The sequence below is a fragment of the Primulina huaijiensis genome, chromosome 18 (assembly GCF_012295235.1).
Source record: "Primulina huaijiensis isolate GDHJ02 chromosome 18, ASM1229523v2, whole genome shotgun sequence".
Classification (NCBI taxonomy): Eukaryota; Viridiplantae; Streptophyta; class Magnoliopsida; order Lamiales; family Gesneriaceae; genus Primulina; species Primulina huaijiensis.
In genome coordinates this window covers 10,067,498-10,087,892 of record NC_133323.1, presented here as the reverse complement: position 1 = coordinate 10,087,892, position 20,395 = coordinate 10,067,498, and positions in this window count along the sequence as shown.

Sequence of the window (20,395 nt, the reverse complement as noted above, 5' to 3'; positions counted from 1 at the left end):
TCACATTGGAAGCTAGAATCAGTGTAGCCTTCCAATTTTAATTCTCCACCCCCATAGACCATGAACAAGTTCTTAGTTCTTCTCAAGTACTTAAGAATATCTTTCACGGCCTTCCAATGCATTGGACCAGGGTTCGCCTGATATCTGCTTGTAACACTCAAAGCGTAACCAACATCAGGACGTGTCGATATCATACCATACATGATACTACCAATAGCTGACGCATATGGAACACGTGTCATCATCTCTATCTCTTCTTCAGTTTTGGGACACATTGCTTTCGATAGAGTAACACCATGACACATTGGTAAGTATCCTCTCTTGGACTCTTCCATAGAGAATCGCTTAAGAATGGTATCGATATAAGTGGCTTGGGTGAGGCCCAGCGTCCTCTTCGATCTATCTCTATAGATCTGTATTCCCAATATATAAGNCGGATGATGTGGAATTTCCTCAGTACATGTTTGGATCGCTGATGAGACCTTGGTTCCTTTGCTTGCGCAACGGCACCAGTGTTGTCGCAGTACACCGGGACTGGATCAACTCCGTTAGGAATAACGCCCAACTCTTGGACAAAATTCCTCATCCAAACTGCCTCTTTAGCTGCAGCAGATGCAGCAATGTACTCAGCTTCAGTGGTGGAATCCGCAACGGTGTCTTGCTTGGAACTTTTCCAAGAGACAGCCGCACCATTAAGCATGAATACAAAACCAGAGGTCGATTTCGAATCATCTACATCACATTGGAAGCTAGAATCAGTGTAGCCTTCCAATTTTAATTCTCCACCCCCATAGACCATGAACAAGTTCTTAGTTCTTCTCAAGTACTTAAGAATATCTTTCACGGCCTTCCAATGCATTGGACCAGGGTTCGCCTGATATCTGCTTGTAACACTCAAAGCGTAAGCAACATCAGGACGTGTCGATATCATACCATACATGATACTACCAATAGCTGACGCATATGGAACACGTGTCATCATCTCTATCTCTTCTTCAGTTTTGGGACACATTGCTTTAGATAGAGTAACACCATGACACATTGGTAAGTATCCTCTCTTGGACTCTTCCATAGAGAATCGCTTAAGAATGGTATCGATATAAGTGGCTTGGGTGAGTCCCAGCATCCTCTTCGATCTATCTCTATAGATCTGTATTCCCAATACATAAGATGCTTCACCCATGTCCTTCATGGAGAATTTACTGGCCAACCATACTTTAGTTGATTGCAGTAATCCTACATCATTCCCAATGAGCAGGATATCATCAACATAAAGTATTAGGAATGTCACTGCACTCCCACTAGCTTTCTTGTACACACATGGTTCCTCGGGATTCTTAGCAAAACCAAACTCTTTGATAGTGCTATCAAATCTGAGGTTCCAACTCCTTGACGCCTGCTTGAGACCATAAATTGATCTTTGAAGTTTGCATACCTTATGTTCACTTCCTACTGATGTGTATCCCTCAGGTTGAGACATATAAATTTCTTCTTTGATGTCTCCATTGAGAAATGCAGTCTTTACATCCATTTGCCATATCTCATAGTCATACCATGCTGCTATGGCTAGTAGTATTCTAATGGACTTAAACATAGCAACTGGTGAAAAAGTTTCCTCATAGTCAACCCCTTGCCTTTGAGTATAACCTTTTGCAACCAGTCTTGCTTTGAAGGTCACTACCTTTCCATCCGCCCCAAGCTTTCTTTTGTAGATCCATTTGCATCCTATGGGAACAATTCCCTCAGGTGGATCCACTAATGTCCAGACTTGGTTTGAATACATAGAGTCCATTTCTGACTGCATGGCTTCAAGCCATTTGGTTGAATCAGTATCAGATATTGCTTCTTTGAAATTCATTGGATCACATCCAACACAAGGCTCATCATGGCCTTGTTCATGAAGAAGTGTATATCTGGCAGGTGGTCTAATAACCCTATCAGACCTTCTAGGAGCTTGTACTTCAACTACTGGTTCTATGGGATTAGGTTCAACTTCTAAAGTTGAGGGAGTATCTTGAATTTCTTCAAGTTCTATCATCTTGCCTTTTCTATCTAATAGAAACTCCCTTTCCAAAAAGGTGGCATTTCTTGAAACAAACACTTTTGCTTCACTAGGATGATAGAAATAATATCCAACAGAATTCTTTGGATATCCTACAAAGTAGCACAAAGTGGATCTACTATCCAATTTGTCTCCCACTGTCTGCTTCACATACGCAGGACATCCCCATATTCTCAAGTAAGAATACTTGGGAGGTTTCCCCATCCATATCTCATATGGTGTTTTATCCACTGCTTTAGTATGGACATTATTCAACAACATTGCCGCAGTTTCAAGCGCAAAGCCCCAAAACGATGTAGGCAATTCAGTGAATCCCATCATAGATCGAACCATGTCCATCAAAGTTCGATTTCGACGTTCAGAAACACCATTCAATTGTGGTGTTGCTGGTGGAGTCCACTGTGAGAGAATCCCATTCTCTTTTAGATAACCCAAAAATTCAGCACTCAAGTATTCTCCACCTCGATCAGATCGAAGTGCTTTAATACTTCTTTGTAGCTGATTTTCTACTTCAGATCTGAATTCTTTGAACTTTTCAAATGCTTCAGATTTGTGTTTCATCAAATAAACGTACCCATACCTCGAATGGTCATCAGTAAAGGTAATGAAGTAGTAATACCCAAATTTTGTGCTAACACTTAGCGGACCACAAACGTCCGTGTGAATCAAATCCAGTAGACCATGTGCACGTTCCACGTTTCCACTGAATGGAGTTTTAGTCATTTTTCCTTTTAGACAGGACTCACAAGTTGGTAGAGAATTTATGTCTGACAGGTCAAACATGCCTTCTCCCACTAGCTTGTGCATCCTTCTTTGGGAAATATGACCTAGTCTAGCGTGCCATATTTGTGCGGGATTTGGATCTTCTGTTTTTCTTTTGTTTGTTGTTGTATTTGTACGCGCTTGGATATTGTTCAACGGAATATCTTTTAATTTTAAGTTATAGAGATCGTTTGTTAATTCTTCAGTTCCAATCAAACATTCATTCTTGTATAAATTGCAAACACCTTTAGTAAAAACACAAGAATAACCATCCCTATCAAGCATAGAAATAGAAATAATGTTTTTAACCAATTCAGGAACAAATAAAACATCTCTCAAAAACAACTTAAAATTATTGTCCAAAATTAAAGTAACGTCTCCAATGGCAGTGGCAGCAACTCTTGCTCCATTTTCCAGTCTTAGAAAGGTCTCACCATCTCTAAGCCTCTTGCTTCTTCCCATCACCTGCAAATCATTGCATAGATGAGAACCACATCCGGTATCCAATACCCAAGAAGAGGAATTAATAGAAAACTTCAATATAAAACATACCATGGCCAGAACACTTCTGGGCAAGATACTCCGCGCAATTACGCCTCCAATGTCCAGGCTTGTTGCAGTGGAAACAGATTTGTTCTGACTTGTCAGGATTTGTGGGCCCCGGATTTGATTTCTTGTATGGCTTCTTGTTGGGCTTGTTCTTCTTTGGAGGGGCAGAACGTTTCTTGCCTTTATTTGGGGATCCCTTTTTCGTACTATACGAAGAACCCACCAGAAGAACATGCTTTTTCTTTTTAATTGTGGCCTCATAATTAGTGAGCATATTGACCAAATCTTCAAGGGTGGCCTCAAGCTTATTCATATTAAAATTAACCACAAATCCATCGAACGAGGCAGGTAAAGACAGCAATAGAATATCAGTCGAGAGCTCACTTGGCATAACCAAGTCGAGTCCCACCAACTTCTCGATGAGCCCAATCATCCTAACACCATGCTCATGGACCGAAGCCCCCTCTCGCAAGCGTGTAGTCATGAGTTTTTTAACAGTAGCATGTCTCTCTGAACGAGTTTGTACAGCATACAATTCTTTCAGATGAAGGTGAATGTCAGCAGCATTCACCGCCTCCTCGAACCTCCTCTGAAGTTCATTCGACCTAGAAGCCAACATGTAGCTCTTAGCTTGGAGATCATGATCCCAATGTTTCTCAAGCTTAGCTAATTCAGTCCTACTGATATCAGGAGCCGCCTCAAAACCGTTGTCGTAGGTCTGTAAAACCGTTGTTAAAGGCCTTGTGGTTAAAGAGTTGGCTCAAAGACAACAGGTTTGGAGTGTTGTGGTAAAAAACCGTCGCAAATTGATTAGCGACGGTTTTTCAAAAAACTTCGCTAAAATTAGCGACGGTGTTTATGTACAACCGTCGCTATAAATGTCATCGCTAATTTTTGCGACGGTCTGGCATGATTTCCGTCGCTAATTTTTTCAGTAAAATAGAAAAAATTACTTTTAATAATTTAATAAATATAAAAAAAAACTCACAATCTTAATATGCTAACAATATTCTTGATCATAAAAATTTACTAAAAATTAAAACGAAAAAATTTACCCTAAATCGAAACTAAAATCGTGTAAGGGGGAAAAATTTTAAGTGTTGTGAAGTGGTGTGGAATAAAATGGACCGAGAATGGGGATATTTATAGACAGTTTGCGACGGTTTTTTATTTAACCGTCGCAAGTTTTAAATTAGCGACTGTTTGGTACAGCGTCACTAAATTTAGTGACAGGTTTTCAAAACCGTTGCAAAATTTAATATTAACAACAAATTTTATAAAAAAAAAACATCGAAGAATATGGTAGAAGACAACGGTTTTAAAAACCGTTTTCGTAGAACTAAAAAAAAACCAGTTGAAAGACAACAGTTTAAACAAACCGTTGTCTTTGACCCTTTACAAAACACATATAGACAACGGTTTTTAAAAACCGTTGTCGTAGCTTTAAAAAAACGCTAATAGACAACGGTTTTGAAAAACCGTTGTCGTAGCTTAAAAAAAACGCTCATAGACAACGGTTTTTAAAAACCGTTGTTGTAGATATATCAAAGATAACGGTTTCAAAGAGACTGTTGTCTATGAGCGGATTTTTTTAGGCTAAAAAAAACCGTTGTCAAAAGTAAAAAGACAACGGTTTTAATAAAAACCGTTGTCTTTAATGTGTTGTTGAATATGTATTTTCTTGTAGTGAGGATATAGGCAAGAAGAAGGAATTGACTACGATGAAACTTATGCACCAGTTGAAAGATTGGAAGCAATAAGAATGTTCCTTGCCTATGCATCATTCAAGAACTTCAAAGTTTACTAGATGGACGTGAAGAGTGCCTTCCTGAATGGTCAGTTACAGGAAGAAGTTTATGTTGAACAACCTCTAGGTTTTATCAAGCACTCGTTTCCTTATCATGTCTATCATTTGAACAAAGCTTTATATAGTCTTAAACAAGCTCCAAGAGCTTGGTATGAAACACTTTCAAAATTTCTAACTGATCATGATTTCATTGTTGGATCAGTTGATAAAACTTTGTTCAAATTTTCTAAGAATGATCACATTTTACTTGTGCAAATTTATGTTGATAATATCATATTTGGGTCAACTAACCCCAAATTATGTGAAAAGTTTGCCAAGTTGATGCAGGACAAATTTGAGATGAGTATGATAGGTGAACTGACATTTTTCCTCAGTCTGCAAGTGAAGCAACTTGAAACTGGTATTTTTATCAGTTAGACCAAATATACGAAGGAACTGCTCAAGAAATTTGGCATGGAAACATGTTCAGCTGCAAGTACTCCCATGATTTCATCAGTTAAATTAGACAATGATCAAGGGGAAATATTAGTTGAGACGACACTCTACAGAGGTTTAATAGTTTCATTATTGTACCTAACTGTTAGTCGTCCTGATATTGTATTTGTTGTTTGTATTTGTGCTAGATTTCAGGCAAATCCTAAGCAATCGCATTTTTCAGCTGCCAAAAGTATTTTAAAATATCTTAAGGAAACGAGAAATGTGGGATTATGGTATACTAAAGATTCTACTTTCAATTTAGTTGGATATTCAAATGCAGATTATGCAAGATGTAAGCTAGATCAAAAAAGCACCAGTGGATCTTGTTAGTTTCTAGAAGCCAGACTGATCTCATGGTTCAGCAAGAAGCAAACATCCATAGCTATTTCCACAACTGAAGAAGAATGTCTTGCTGCTGGAAGCTGCTGTGCCCAACTGCTCTGGATTCAGCAACAACTGAAAGATTATGGAATTGACGCTAAAGAATCGCCCATATTTTGTGATAATATTAGCACAACTGCGATCACATATAATCAAGTTCTTCACTCTCGGACCAAGAACATTGATGTCAGGCATCACTTCATCAGAGATCATGCTCTGAAGAAAGCAATCAGACTAGAATATGTGTCAACTGAACAACAAGCTGCTGACATCTTCACCAAACCATTACCAGAGACTAAGTTTTCTCACTCTTGCAATATTCTTGGTTTAATTGACTTGTCTTAATTATATCAGTTTATTGTTGTTATGTCAGTTACAGTTCATTCAGTTAGTTATTTATAATCAGTTACTGTATTCAATTAGTTAATTGTTTGTCAACTGATGTCATTTTAATCACTCATCAGTTATCTTATTCAGTTAGCTCTTTGTTTGTCAACTGATGCCAGTTGGTTTTGCAAAAAGTAAAGAGACAACAATGAATCGAAACTTCATTCAATTTGAATAAAATCATAACCAAACTACACGATTCATTTCCCTCTCAACGGCATCTTTCCAGAGGGTTAACCAGTTATTCAAATATTGACAGTACAGTCTCCTATAAGCTTCTGAAGAGGAGATCTTCTCAAACGTGTTCCACTCCTTCCACAGCAAAACATGCATCAAAACTTGATCAGTAACTAGCTGTGAGACATGGGTGACGTCAAATCGCCGAAAGTACTTCCTAGCAATAGCTCTTTGTCTGGCTGTAGTGACCTTTCCATGACGTCGTATACTCTGGAGTTCACGCACCTTAATCTAAGAAGACATGACACCTAAACAGACTTTATCTTCAATGATTTCTTTCAAAGCTTCTATTTGACGAAGTGTTGATGAAGAAACCGGGAAGGTGGAACTGCTTGAACTAGGCATGTTTGCTAATTTATTGTTATCTAATATCTTTATTCTTATTTATAGATAGGTTGTTATCAAAGAAATAGAAGAAGACGAAGAGACTCAAGTCAACTGAAAGCTTTTGACTTATCCAGACTGAGTTTTTCTTACCTTTTTTTTAATTTATATGCATTTATTAAGGGCAAATATCGGATTTAAATGGTTAACTGGGAAGACAATAGTCAGTTAATCTTCAACTAAATTGAATCACTTCACAACTGATCACTCAGTTGTTGACCCAACTGATCTTCTCGCATAAGTTAAATGATTAATCGGATAATATTCTATATTAACTGATTTGATTGATTGTTTACGTCTTTAATTGCAGTCTTTCATTGAATAGTAGTTTGAACATGGCCCCACGTGATCCATTTATTTTCTACACACATTTTCATCACACGTGCACACGTTTCATTCAAATTTTCTTGGACTTACACGCGTCCAAAATTTGAACTGTCACATACATATGTACTATACCTCGCTCATATTCAATTTTTCTGTACGCTTACTTCGATTTACAAAGCAAACCTAAACTCAAAGCTTTCTCTCTCACAAAAATTCAATTCATCCAATGGCAAATCAAGTTCCAGCTCATTTTCTACATGCTATGGCAATCAATTTTGCCTCTATTATGACTGTTCCTGATGAAGCTGTGAAGAACATCTTCAACAAACTGGAAGGAGCTGGACTCAAACAATTTTTGGGTTTATCTTCCCAGGAGATATACCCTAAGGAAATTCAAGAACTTTACGCTAATGGCACCATCGCCACTGCTCTCAATGGTCAGCTATTGATTATTGATGAGGAATCCTTCTACAATCTATTTCAGCTGTCTACTAATGGGCTAGAAAATATTTCTAAAATAAAAACAAATGCAAACTGCATTCTCTGCTGATGGACGGAAAATCAAAGTTTCTGATCCTAAGAAGGAACTAAAGCCGGAAGTTCAGTTGCTGGCTGATATTGTAGAAAAGGGACTATTAGCGAAGGCATGATCCTTTGCTGCTCTCACGATGGAAAAATTACAAGCTATGATTGCTATCATGTCTGATAGGCAACTGAACCGGAAGAATATCATTTTCAACATTCTGAGGAACATGTTTCAGTCGTCCAAGCAATCAAAGAGATATGCAGTGCAGCTCAGCTATTTGCTGAAAGTCAAGGGGTTGGTGAGTGATTATTTTGAAAGATCATCGAAGCTCAAAATCTTCAATGCTAAGAATGTCCAGCCGCCACAGCCCAAACTGGACATATCTCCTGAGCAATTCTTGAAGGTGAAAAAGAAAATCGGGATGCAGGAGGCTCCCAAATCAGTCCACAAAACAAAGAAGACAATCAGGTAGAAGAAAATCAAGAGAAAACTGATTGTCAGTGAGTCTAATTCTGAGAAGACTCCTTCACCCAAAATCACCAAGAAACCCAGGACTCTAAAAACAAAGACTGCTGCATTTGGAACCATCCCAACTGAAAGACTGATTCAGTCAAGAGCCAACAGCCTATTAAGCCTACATCGCTGAGAGCTGTACAAGATGAACCATCAACTAAGGTTCAGTTACCTCTTTCTGACGATAGCTCCTTCCGAACGTATTTCTCCCAAGATGAAAGAAAAGATAGGCAATTTGTCTTTTCAGAGCTACCGCCCTAATCAAAAAAATATTCTTGTGATAGGGCCTGTCCCTGGTCAGAAATATAACGAAATCGCCTTTCCTATTCTTTCCCCCGACCCCGCTACTAAAAAGGATGTTCACTTCTTAAAATATCCTATGTACGTAGGGGGAAATAGGGGGAGGGGTCAGATTTATCCCGACGGAAGCAAGAGTAACAATACAGTTTATAATGCTACAGGAGCGGGTATAGTAAGTAAAATTATACGAAAAGAAAATGGAGGGTACGAAATAACCATAACAGATCCGTCGGATGGAGGTCAAGTGGTTGATATTATCCCTCCTGGACCAGAACTTCTTGTTTCAGAAGGTGAATCCATCAGATTTGATCAACCATTAACGAGTAATCCTAATGTGGGTGGATTTGCTCAGGGAGATGCAGAAATAGTACTTCAAGATCCATTACGTGTCTAAGGTCTTTTATTCTTCTTGGCATCTTTTATTTTGGCATAAATCTTTTTGGTTCTTAAAAAGAAACAGTTCGAGAAGGTTCAATTGGCCGAAATGAATTTATAGACTCGTCGATTTATCGACATCAAGTTCGTAAAAAGAAACAAATTACTGTTGTCGATTATGTTTCATCAAAAAAAACTAAAATTCTGAAAAACCTTTTATTTACTTGTTTATAATATTTTCTACGAGCTTCGGGGAATCTCTTGTACCGCATTCCAAGTCATATCATATATAGGTAGATCTTTTTTGAAGAAGACTATTTTATTTGACTTTACCACCACTTTCTTTGTTTTTTTAGCCAAATTGAATTCGTACGACTATGTTACTATACCATATGCCGGATTTCAATTATCAATCTTATTCTATTTCAAATAGAATAAGATTGGGATAGATAGTCGTATAAGTAAGCACGGAACTATAAATGCGGGCAACAAATAATTCTAAGATAGATTATTTGTCTTCCTATTCTTCGACACAAGATTAGGGGTGGAGAAAATTCCCCTTCTTGTGTCGAAAGAGTAATGATTTTTAATCCTGTTCGTCAAAAATTCCTAGTCTTGGTGTCGGTTTTCAGATGTATCAGAACTTCCTTTTTTATTTATTACGTACAATTGAAGAAGAAGAAGATCACCAAATCTTGTGATCAGAAGAAATCGACTGGAGTCAAGGCTCCATTAATCACTATTTCTAGCTTCTCCATTCTACCAGCTGCTAGACCCAAAAGGGTCGTGATTACAAAAAGCATTGACGCAACCTCATCAGGACTGATTTTCCTTCATGTCCTGACTGATTCTAAAGGCAAGGGGAAGTTGCAAGAAAAACCCCGACCAACCAACACAGTCCAAACTCACATTGATCTCATCTGGACCGAGATCAATGAATTTTCCGAGAATAAACTAAAAGCTTTTGAGGATTGGGTCCATTTCAGAACTGAAGTATTTGCCAAGAAGTTAGAAAAGAAGTCAGTTCTGAAGAAATTTAACAAACCGGAGGCTCTTGTTCTGAAGTTTGTCAAAGCTTCTACGATTCTTCAAGCCTTGCAACGGAAGAAATATTTCTTTGATGAAATTCGTGCAAAGAAGCTAGGCCAGATGGTTGCTCAACTGCGGCAAAACTATGATCCTACCAGTCCGACTACTTTCAATGACAAGGCAGTGTATGATCAGCTGGACTCGGATCTTATCTCTTTGCATATGGCAATCAAGCAATGGGAAATGGACCAAGAGCTGATAATTCCAACGGGTTCACATGATCATTCATCTGAAGAAGAAGCTGAACCCCCCTCAGTCCCACCCCAGAAGACAACTCAGGAACCAGTTGTTGAACCATCAGAACAAGCAACTGCTCCTTCAACAAAAGATGTGCAACCATATTCTTCTGGTCCTCAAATATCCTCTGTTGAAGTTCAGTTGTACACCAATGCTGATTTATCTTTGGCAAACATCGACGAGGTCATCCAATCAATTGCCTCTGATATTCAGCTGAATATTTTATCTACAGTGACAGCCGAAGAGCCTCAGGGGACAGAACAACCAACAGAAGAACAATTTTTGATTCCAACTGAAGAGCCCGTTCAGCCATCTGCCATGACTGAACAGGCAATTATTTCAGAAATTGAAGAACTAGTTCAGTCAACCTCCTTGATTGAACAAGTAGTAACTGAACAGGAAGTGTCTGTTGAAGAGCCAAGCTTGACTGAACAACCAGTCACAGAGACTGTTCTAGTTCAAACTAAAGAAACAGTTCAAGCTGATCAACCAACTGAAAAGCCAGGCAGTGTATCAGCTGATGAGCTTGTTAATGAGCCATCTTTTATCTCAGCTGATACTCAAACTGAATAAGCTTAAAAGAGTGCTGCTGATCATACTTATTCTTCTCCTCCTCAAATTCAAGAAGCTATAATAGAAGATGTTCCAAAAATTACAGAAGTTGAAACAACTGACAGGGCTATGGTGATTTTTTATCAACAAAATCAGGAAGATGCACCAGAAACCTCTGGAGCCATGTCTCCTGGTATTCACATAGAAACGGAATCTATGTTTGAAGAGATTCAAACTATTCAGAACAACATGGTCAGTATGTGAAACGTCTGCTTAATCGTTTTCTTAAAAAGTACTAGAATTTTTTTTTAAACCTCACATAGCATTCGGCCGAACCATAAAATATTTTGGAACCATTTTAAAATAAAACAATCAACTATATATTTAAAAAATACAAAGGAAAATATTTTAAAGCATAAAATCGTCAAACGTTTTACCAACCTAAAAATATTATTTGAAAAGTATAGCCCATACTATAACCTCTCAAAAACCACTCATAAACATAAATAAAATATCTTTAAAATATATTTAATATAACTTAAAATCATAATTCATAACTAGTGCGGAAAACTAGCGTCGGTCCTCGGGTTAGTGCACCTTCAGTTCAGCAAAGTCAACCATCAAGACCTCCATTATCATATTCATAATCAATATCACATGCATCAATCACACCTAGTGAGTGTAAAGACTCAAATCGTACTACATATACAGATCACATGTAATAGTGAAAATACTTGTACTTAAAATATCATTTTCATGAAGATGCATGCATAAACTTCAAACAAAACCATTTTCATAAACATTATCATGATGCATAAACTTTAAATAAAAACATTTTAACATCATAAACGTTTAAAATAAACATTTAAATCATAAACGTTTAAAATAAACATTTTAACATAAAAATCCATAAACATAAAATTTTCATAAACATTTAAAATTGACATATTGACATATTAACATATTAAGAAGGGAACCCCAGCACGAAGCTAGGGCGGGTCAAATCCCCACCCCAACGCGCCTACCTCTGCTTTCCTATCGATTTAATGAGTAGGAGGAGGAGGGAAACCAACTCTTCACCATAATTTTAATACACCCAACACAAGTCAATATTGTAATAATTTTTGGGATAAAATATGTTAATTTCAGCATACAAAAAAACGTATTTTGGTATATTCTGTATTCTATTTGGTACATAAATCTAGAATTTGAGCATATATTTAGAGGGGAACCACAAGCATAAAATAGGTTAATTCCACCATAAAACACAAAAATTTAGTTTATTTATGACATACAATATGTTAGTTCATTTTTTGTTGCAGTATGAGTATGAGTAATCATCAACTTTTTTTGTTGATATGTGGGGATGTGATTGTGGAGTTGTGCACTGATCTAGTTGACAAATTGGCATCACTTTTGCATACTACCATCAAATTCAAAAACCAACCTCACGAGCAAAAAAACCAACAAAGTAACAAAACAGTGAATGTATTAGTTGACAACAATCGGGTTATATATTACTAGGACACAAATGACATGAAAATAAAATAGTACAGTAAATAGGCAAGTCCATGTTTCTAACACAAATTATACCTAAAACACAACAACAAGAACTAATACTCAATGAACGAAATTCTAAATTCATTAATATCACAAAAGTACATGACTCAACAAAATACCATAAAATAAAAGTGAGTCTCGCAAAAGGATCATAAAGCCAGTGATGCATCACAAATACTAGTTCACCCAGATCGAGTAAACCTTCTTGTTGACGTGGTCTCACAAATTCTGTGTTCCACCATCATCCTTTTCCTGTGAATTGGAAAATGGATGAGTTGTTTTCCTATCAATCATAATATTGTGAGACAACTATAAGAATATAATATTTTTATTTAAGTCAAAAAACTTAAAACTAAGTTAACAAAAAATAACCCAAAGGCTAGTTAATGGGTCCTTTGCAACTTCATCAATTGTGGCCTTTCTTATGACATCAACCACACTTTAACACCCGAAGAACTACTTGAGATGGTATCCTTTTATTTATTTTTTGGCCTGGTTGGCTTCGAACATCGGGGGGATTGATTACTAATGCGTGATTGGCATTGTATTTGAAAGAATCGGTTATGATGTGAAAAGTGTTTAGAAGGGGAGGTTGAATAAACACTCACGGATTATGTTAGTTTCTCGTAAATTGAGTTCAGTTCAATGACAAACTGATACTCGGTATCTCGTCAGTAGATGACAATCAATTTAACTGAAAAACAGTTGCGAAAGTAAACTGACTGAAAGATAGAATAACTAAAATAAAAGGTAACTGAAATGAAATGCACGCGATTTGTTTCTCGATGTTCGGAGAATGGAATAACTCCTACGTCATCCCTTCTATCACGAAGATAGGATTTCTACTAAAAGACTTTGATCGAATACAATGATTGTACTGACCCACTTCAGTTTGGTCTTATCAATGCCAAAACTGAAACTCTTAGTTACAACAGGCTATTTCAGTTCGTGAGTGATCTTAGCACAACTTAACAATATAACAGGGATTACAGTGTGCTAACAAGCTCATAAAGGTAGCCTTGAATGCAACAGATAGAACTAGTAAGTGTGAGCTTTTGATTTCAGCAGTGTAACAGCTTGAGTAAAATAATTCTTTTTGTATCCTTCTTTTTCTTCAGCTGCTCTCTTCGCCTATTTATAGGCTTCTCTTCCAACGGTAACTTGATATAATATTTGAATATTATATCTGTTGATTGTCACGTCGATATTCTCCTGACAATCTTACACTGTAGACTCTGAAATGCGGCGTTCCACTACGAGTTGCAGTCTGTTTGTACTGATGTCGGTTGAATGTCCTTTTCATTTGATGACGTGTATAGCTGAGCTATCAGCTGATAAGCTTTTGCTGAGTGAATCAACCGATCAGTTTCCAACTGATCAATCAGCTGTCTTCAAGAATCTAGTTAGGTTCAACTGATCAGTCGGTTAACTTCGAAAGTTCAGTTCAGCTGGATTCGGTTGCCTTTGATAACTCACGCGATACTTCAGTTAGGCAAGCTGTATCAGTTAATCCAATAGATAAATGGTTTGTCAAACAGCCGAAATTAAGTTTCCAACAATTTCCTCCTTTTTGGTGTTTGACAAAACTAAGCAAATAATAATTGATCAATTAAGCTTATAGACGGCCTTCAAATCTGTTGTAGATAAAATAATAACTGTCGTGTAAAGATTCGTACAATGAATGAAAGAATGAAATAATCTGTACAAATAAATCAATCAACTATTTGATTGTAGCTTAGGTCTATTCTCCCTTTTGGTCAAACGCCTCCATTCTAATAGATAACCTCTTAACATCGTTTGATAGAACTTTAACAGAAGTGGTACGTCTGAGACTGCATTAAGCACAGTTGTTTGCATCAAGTCCATCTTTCTTGAAACAGATGTCTCCACAAAGTCAACTCTATTTCTGATTGCATCTTGGGTTAGGGAGAGACTTTCAGTTATGCCTCTATTCTTCTTGATTTCTTCTATTGCGAAGGAAAGAGAGGTCACAGTAGCATGAACTGCCTTCAGTTTCTCTGAATTGAATACTTCTGCATGTTCCAGTTTCAGAGTATGAGCGAGTTGAGTTCGCTGAATCTGGGAAATGGCAGTAAGCATTTTGTTCATATCATTCTGAATATCTTGAATTTCTTCAAGAACTATTTCAAGATCAGTAGACGAATGATGAGGTAAATGTCCATATGATCCAGGTTCTTGTTCTTTGGAGACTTGATCAAAGACCACTAAGGTCCTGTCAGATACAACCGTCTCTGCAATAGTCTGTTCTGGAACAACTGGTTCAGTAACTTCTACTTGATCTGGAGGAAGAGAAGATGGATCCTGAGCAGCAACTGAACTATCCTGTTGAATAGGTAAATCTGTGGGATCTTCAGTCGTAGGATCATAAACTGGTGCTTCTGCTTGAGAATCAGCTGAAACTTGGACTGGCTCGTCAGTTGGAATATTTTCAAAATTGAGCAACTGAGCCTCCACATTTTCAGCAATTTCTTTATCTTTTGACTGAGCTGGCACATCAGTTTGATCATCTGGTTTAGCAGAGATAACAGGTTGAACGGGCTCTTCAGTTAATATAGGAGCCTCTTGAACTGCTTGATCAGTTGAGTGATCAACTGATTCAGAAATAGGTTCCTCTGGTTGAGATTCATGTACTACTGACTGAATGATTTCATCAATATTGGCAAGTGTCAAGTCAGATTCTGAGTACATTGGAGGATCAGCAACAGAGGGTTGAGGCACATCCTGAGTTGGCTCTTTATTTGGTGATGAGGGTTCTTCTTCTTCTTCTGAAGACCCTCCATGATCAACTAATTCCTGATCTTGTTCCCAAAATCTTATCTGTACATGCAAGGAAGTAAGATCTGAATTCAACTGAGTAAGCACGGCTCGATCATTGTAAACAGTTGAATTCGTAGGAATGTAGTTTGCTTTCAACTTCTCAACTAGTTGAGCCAACTTCTTGGCTCTCATCAGATCAAAGAAATAATTTTTCCTTTCCAAATCCTGCACAATAATAGCAGCTTTGACTATTCTCAAAACAATTGCTTCCAACCTGATAAACTTCTTCAGCTGAGACTTTCTTTTCAACTGTTTGGCAAAAATGTGAGTTCTGTACATGATCCAAGCCTCATAAGTTTTCAGTTTGGACGCTACAAATGCATTGACCTTGTGGAATGTTCAGTCCCGAACGAGTAGTTTCCACCAATTCTCGAATAGTGATTCCTTTTGGTCGAGCATGAGCAAAGATGGTAGGGCGATTGACAGTTGACAGAGAAGTTACGGCCCTAGCTGACTCCTTTTCACCTGCTGAGGTGATGACCTTCTTGGATGGATCAGTTGATTGAGGCAACTGATCTCTTGCTGAAACTTCAGCTGGAACGGCTCTCAGTGGAATTACCTGAATAGGCTGTTGAGCGTCTGATGGTTTCAGCCTTTCAGTTGGAATAGCTTACAGGGAAGCTATTGGTTTGGTTTTCTGTGTTCTGGGCTTCTTGGTAACCTTGGGAGATGGAGTTTTCTCCGATTCCGATTCACTGACAATCAGCTTCCTCTTGAAGGTCTTCAGTTGTGCCAGAGTTTTTGTCTTTTTCACAGACTTGGGAGCAGCCTGCTGTGATCCAATCTCCTTTTTGATCTTGACGAACTGATTAGGAGTAAGATTCAATTTGGCCTTGGGCGGCAGAATATTATTGGCATTGAAAACTTTGAATTTTGATGATCTCTCTGAATCATCAGCCACCAACCCTTTGTTTTTCATTAAATAACTCAACTGAACCGCAAATCCTTTGGACTGCTTGGTGGATTGAAACATATTCTTCAAGATGTTGAAGATAAGTTGCCTCCAGTTGAGTCTTCCTCCGGCCATGATAACAGTAAGGGCTTGAAATTTCTCCAAAGTGAGAGCAGCAAAGGATTCTGTCTTCACCAATAGCTCCTTGGCTACGATATCAGCCAACAACTGAACTTCGTGCTTTAGTTCCTTCTTTGGATCGGAAACTTTGATTTTCCGTCCATCAGCAGAGAGTAGGGTTTGCATTTCTTCTACATCCGATGTTTTGACATCAGCAAGGTGTGCTAGTCCATCAGAAGGCAACAAGAATATTTCTCCAAAAGAATCTTCAGATATGGTCAACAACTGACCATTGACAGTAGAAGTGATGCTTCCATCAGGATTGATAAATACAATAGAGTAAAAATCGAGAAGTTTTTTCGGATAGATCTCTTGGGAAGATTGTCCCAAAAATGTTCTGAGTCCAGCTGATTGAAGCTTCTGAAATACATTCTTGACATCGGATTCTTTGATAGATAGAACTGAATCGAAATTGATCGCCATAGCATTCAACAAATGGGCTGGAATCTGGTTAGCCATTAGAACTGAATGATTTCCTGCGAAAAAGAAAGCTTGAATTTGCTTTTGCTCTGATAGTTTTAGACAAGCGTAAGAAAGAAGAACTGAAATGGAGCTGGTAAAGTACTTATGTACGTGTCTGTTCGGATTATTGAACACGTGTCAGTCCATGAAAATTTTGAAATAAAAACATGTGTTCGTGTGGTAAGAACGTGTGCAGTAAATATATGGATCACGTGGGTCCACGTTTCAACCTATCATTTGTTGAAAGATAGCATTTAATTCTTTGATTGTTAGTCACGTCACTTAATTTGGAATACAAAAATGGTTAATTGGTTAACGTATGTGAGAAGATTAGTGAAATATCCAACTAAACGATCAGTTGTAAAACTGTGTCCTTTCAGTTGAAGATTTAATAACTTTTGTCTTCTCAGTTAACCTCTTAAAAACCAATATTCCCACTTAATAAATGCATATAAATGTTACGAGAACTTAAGCAAGACTAATCAAATTAAATCTTATGCTTAGAAGGTTAATCGTCTGCTGTAGCGACTTAGCCCTTTCATCTTCCTTGACCCTGCACTATAAATAAGAGTAGCTCAGTTAGTATCAAACATATCATTTAATAATATTTAGCAGCTAAAATGGCAGGTGCAGGTAACTCATAGACCTCTGGAGAAGCGAAAAGCTGATATGGAAGATGAAGTCTTCCAAAAGATATTTCGCTATTGGGAGGAGCTGCAAGGACTCCAGTTCCTTTATGAATGTGGAAAAAGCTAACACTCCTAGACTGTTGGCAAAACTGGAGAAATATAGGGAGCGTTTGCACGTTGTCGAGACGGTGAACCTCTTTGAAGATGGCTATGTCTACCAGCTGATGCTCCACATGGAAAGGAAGATCCTGGAGCGTTTAGCTGGTTCTGATAGCTTCCTTAAGACTTCTACTGGACATATATCCCGTTGGATGAACAAATAGAGGTCTTTCGTTGAAGAAGAATATTTTGATGTAATCCGCAACAATTTCTTTAAATAAATAAAAATCTAATTTTGTTTTAACTTTGTCTTTTATTTTCCTGCAATAGTTAATCTCATCAGTTGAAAAATAAATGACGAACTAAATCATAATAATTAACCAACAACAAGCTGACAAGCTAACATCAGTTAAGAATTAGATAAATGACACAAATAAATTAACAACTGAGATATAATCAGTAAAACTGATTAGGATAAATCAATTAAATCAAGTATATTGCGAAAGTGAGAAAACTTAGTCTCGGGCAATGATTTAGTAAAGATATCAGCTGCTTGTTGCTCAGTTGAGACGTATTCCAGTTTGATGTCCTTCTTCAAGGCATGATCTCTGATGAAGTGATGCCTGACATCTATGTGCTTGGTCCTTGAGAGAAGAGCTGGGTAATATGTGATATCAATCGTGCTTGTAATATCACAAAATATAGGCGATTCTTTGGCAATAACTCCTTAATCTTTCAGTTGTTGCTGAATCTAGAGCAGTTGAGCACAGCAGCTTCTAGTAGCAAGATATTATGCTTCAGTCGTGGAAGTAGCTATGGATGTTTGTTTCTTGCTGAACCAAGAGATCAGTCTGTCTCCTCAAAACTGACATGATCCACTTGTACTTTTACGATCAAGCTTACATCCAACATAATCTGCATCTGAATATCAAACTAAATTGAAAATGAGTCTTTAGAATACCATAACCCAACATTTTGTGTGTCCTTAAGATATTTTAAAAAATTTTTGGCAGCTGAGAAATGCGATTGCTTAGGATTTGCTTTAAATCGAGCACACATGCATACAGCAAATACAATATCAGGACGACTAGCAGTTAGGTACAATAATGAACCTATTAAACATCTGTATAATGTCGCCTCAACTGATATTCTCCCTTGATCATTGTCTAGTTTAACTGATGAACTCATGGGAGTGCTTGCTGCTGAACATGATTCCATGCCAAATTTCTTGAGCAGCTCCTTCGTGTATTTGGTTTGACTGATAAAAATACCAGTTTCCTGTTGCTTCACTTGCAGTCCAAGGAAAAATGTCAGTTCACCCATCATGCTCATTTCAAATTTGTCCTGCATAAACTTAGCAAACCTCTCGCATAATTTGGGGTTAGTTGACCCAAATATAATATCATCAACATAAATTTAAACAAGTAAAATATGATCATTCTTAGAGAATTTGAACAAGGTCTTATCAACTGATCCAACTGAAAAATCATGATCAGTTAGGAATTTTGAAAGAGTTTCATACCAAGCTCTTGGAGCTTGTTTCAGACCATATAAGGCTTTGTTCAAATGGTAAACATGATCAGGAAAAATAGGATTGATGAAACCTGGAGGTTGCTCCACATAGACTTCTTCCTGCAGCTGACCGTTTAGAAACACGCTCTTCACATCCATCTGGTAGACTTTGAAATTCTTGAATGATGCATAGGCAAAGAAAATTCGGATGGCTTCCAGTCTTGTAACTGGTGCATATGTTTCATCATAATCAATTCCTTCTTCCTGCCTGTATCCTTGTGCTACAAGTCTCGCCTTGTTGCGCACAACTGAACCATCTTTGTTCAATTTGTTCTTGTACACCCATTTTGTACCTATAACAGTTTTTAAAAGTGGTCTTGGAACTAAGTTCCAGAAATTGTTATGGGTAAACTGATTCAGCTCCTCTTACATTGCATTTATCCAGTTTTGATCAGCAAGAGCTTCATCAGTTTTCTTGGGTTCCAATTGCGATACGAAAGCTGAATGAATAAATAAATTAAGCATCTGATTTCTTGTTCTTACCGGATCAGATGGATTACCTATCACCAATTCCGGAGGATGTGATTTCTTCCATCTGAGTTCAGTGTTTGTTGTATCCAAGTTAGTAACTGCTTATGTATCAGTTGGAGCTTCATCAGTTGGCAGTTGAATATTCTCAATAGGCTCCTCCAACTGAACATCAGGAATAGCTTCCTGTTCAACTGGTTGATCTAACACTTCTAGTTCTGGTGTTTGGAGGTTGTTGTGATTGATATGATTGTCTTCTTCATCTTCATCCTCCAAACTAATCTCTGTAAGTCTATCAACTAGCTCAACTGGATCAGTTGGCTTATCAGTTAGAGCGTTTTCTTCAAAAACAACATGGATAGATTCTTCAACATTCAAAAAATTTTTATTAAAAACTCTATATGCTTTGCTAACTGAAGAATATCCAAGAAATATTCCCTCTGCAGATTTTACATCAAAGGTTTTTAAATGATTTTTACCATTATCGAGAATAAAACATCTGCAGCCGAAAAAACCACACTTTTTCTTCTATGCCAGATCTCATATGGTGTTTTCATATGATTCTTATTAATCATCGATTTGTTCTGAGTATAACACGCAGTGTTTACTTCCTCGACCCAAAACCTTTGAGAAATTCCCGAATCAGCAAACATTGTTCTAGCAGCTTCTTTAAGGGTCCGGTTTCTCCTTTCAGCTACACCATTTTGCTGAGAAGTTCTAGCTGCTGAGA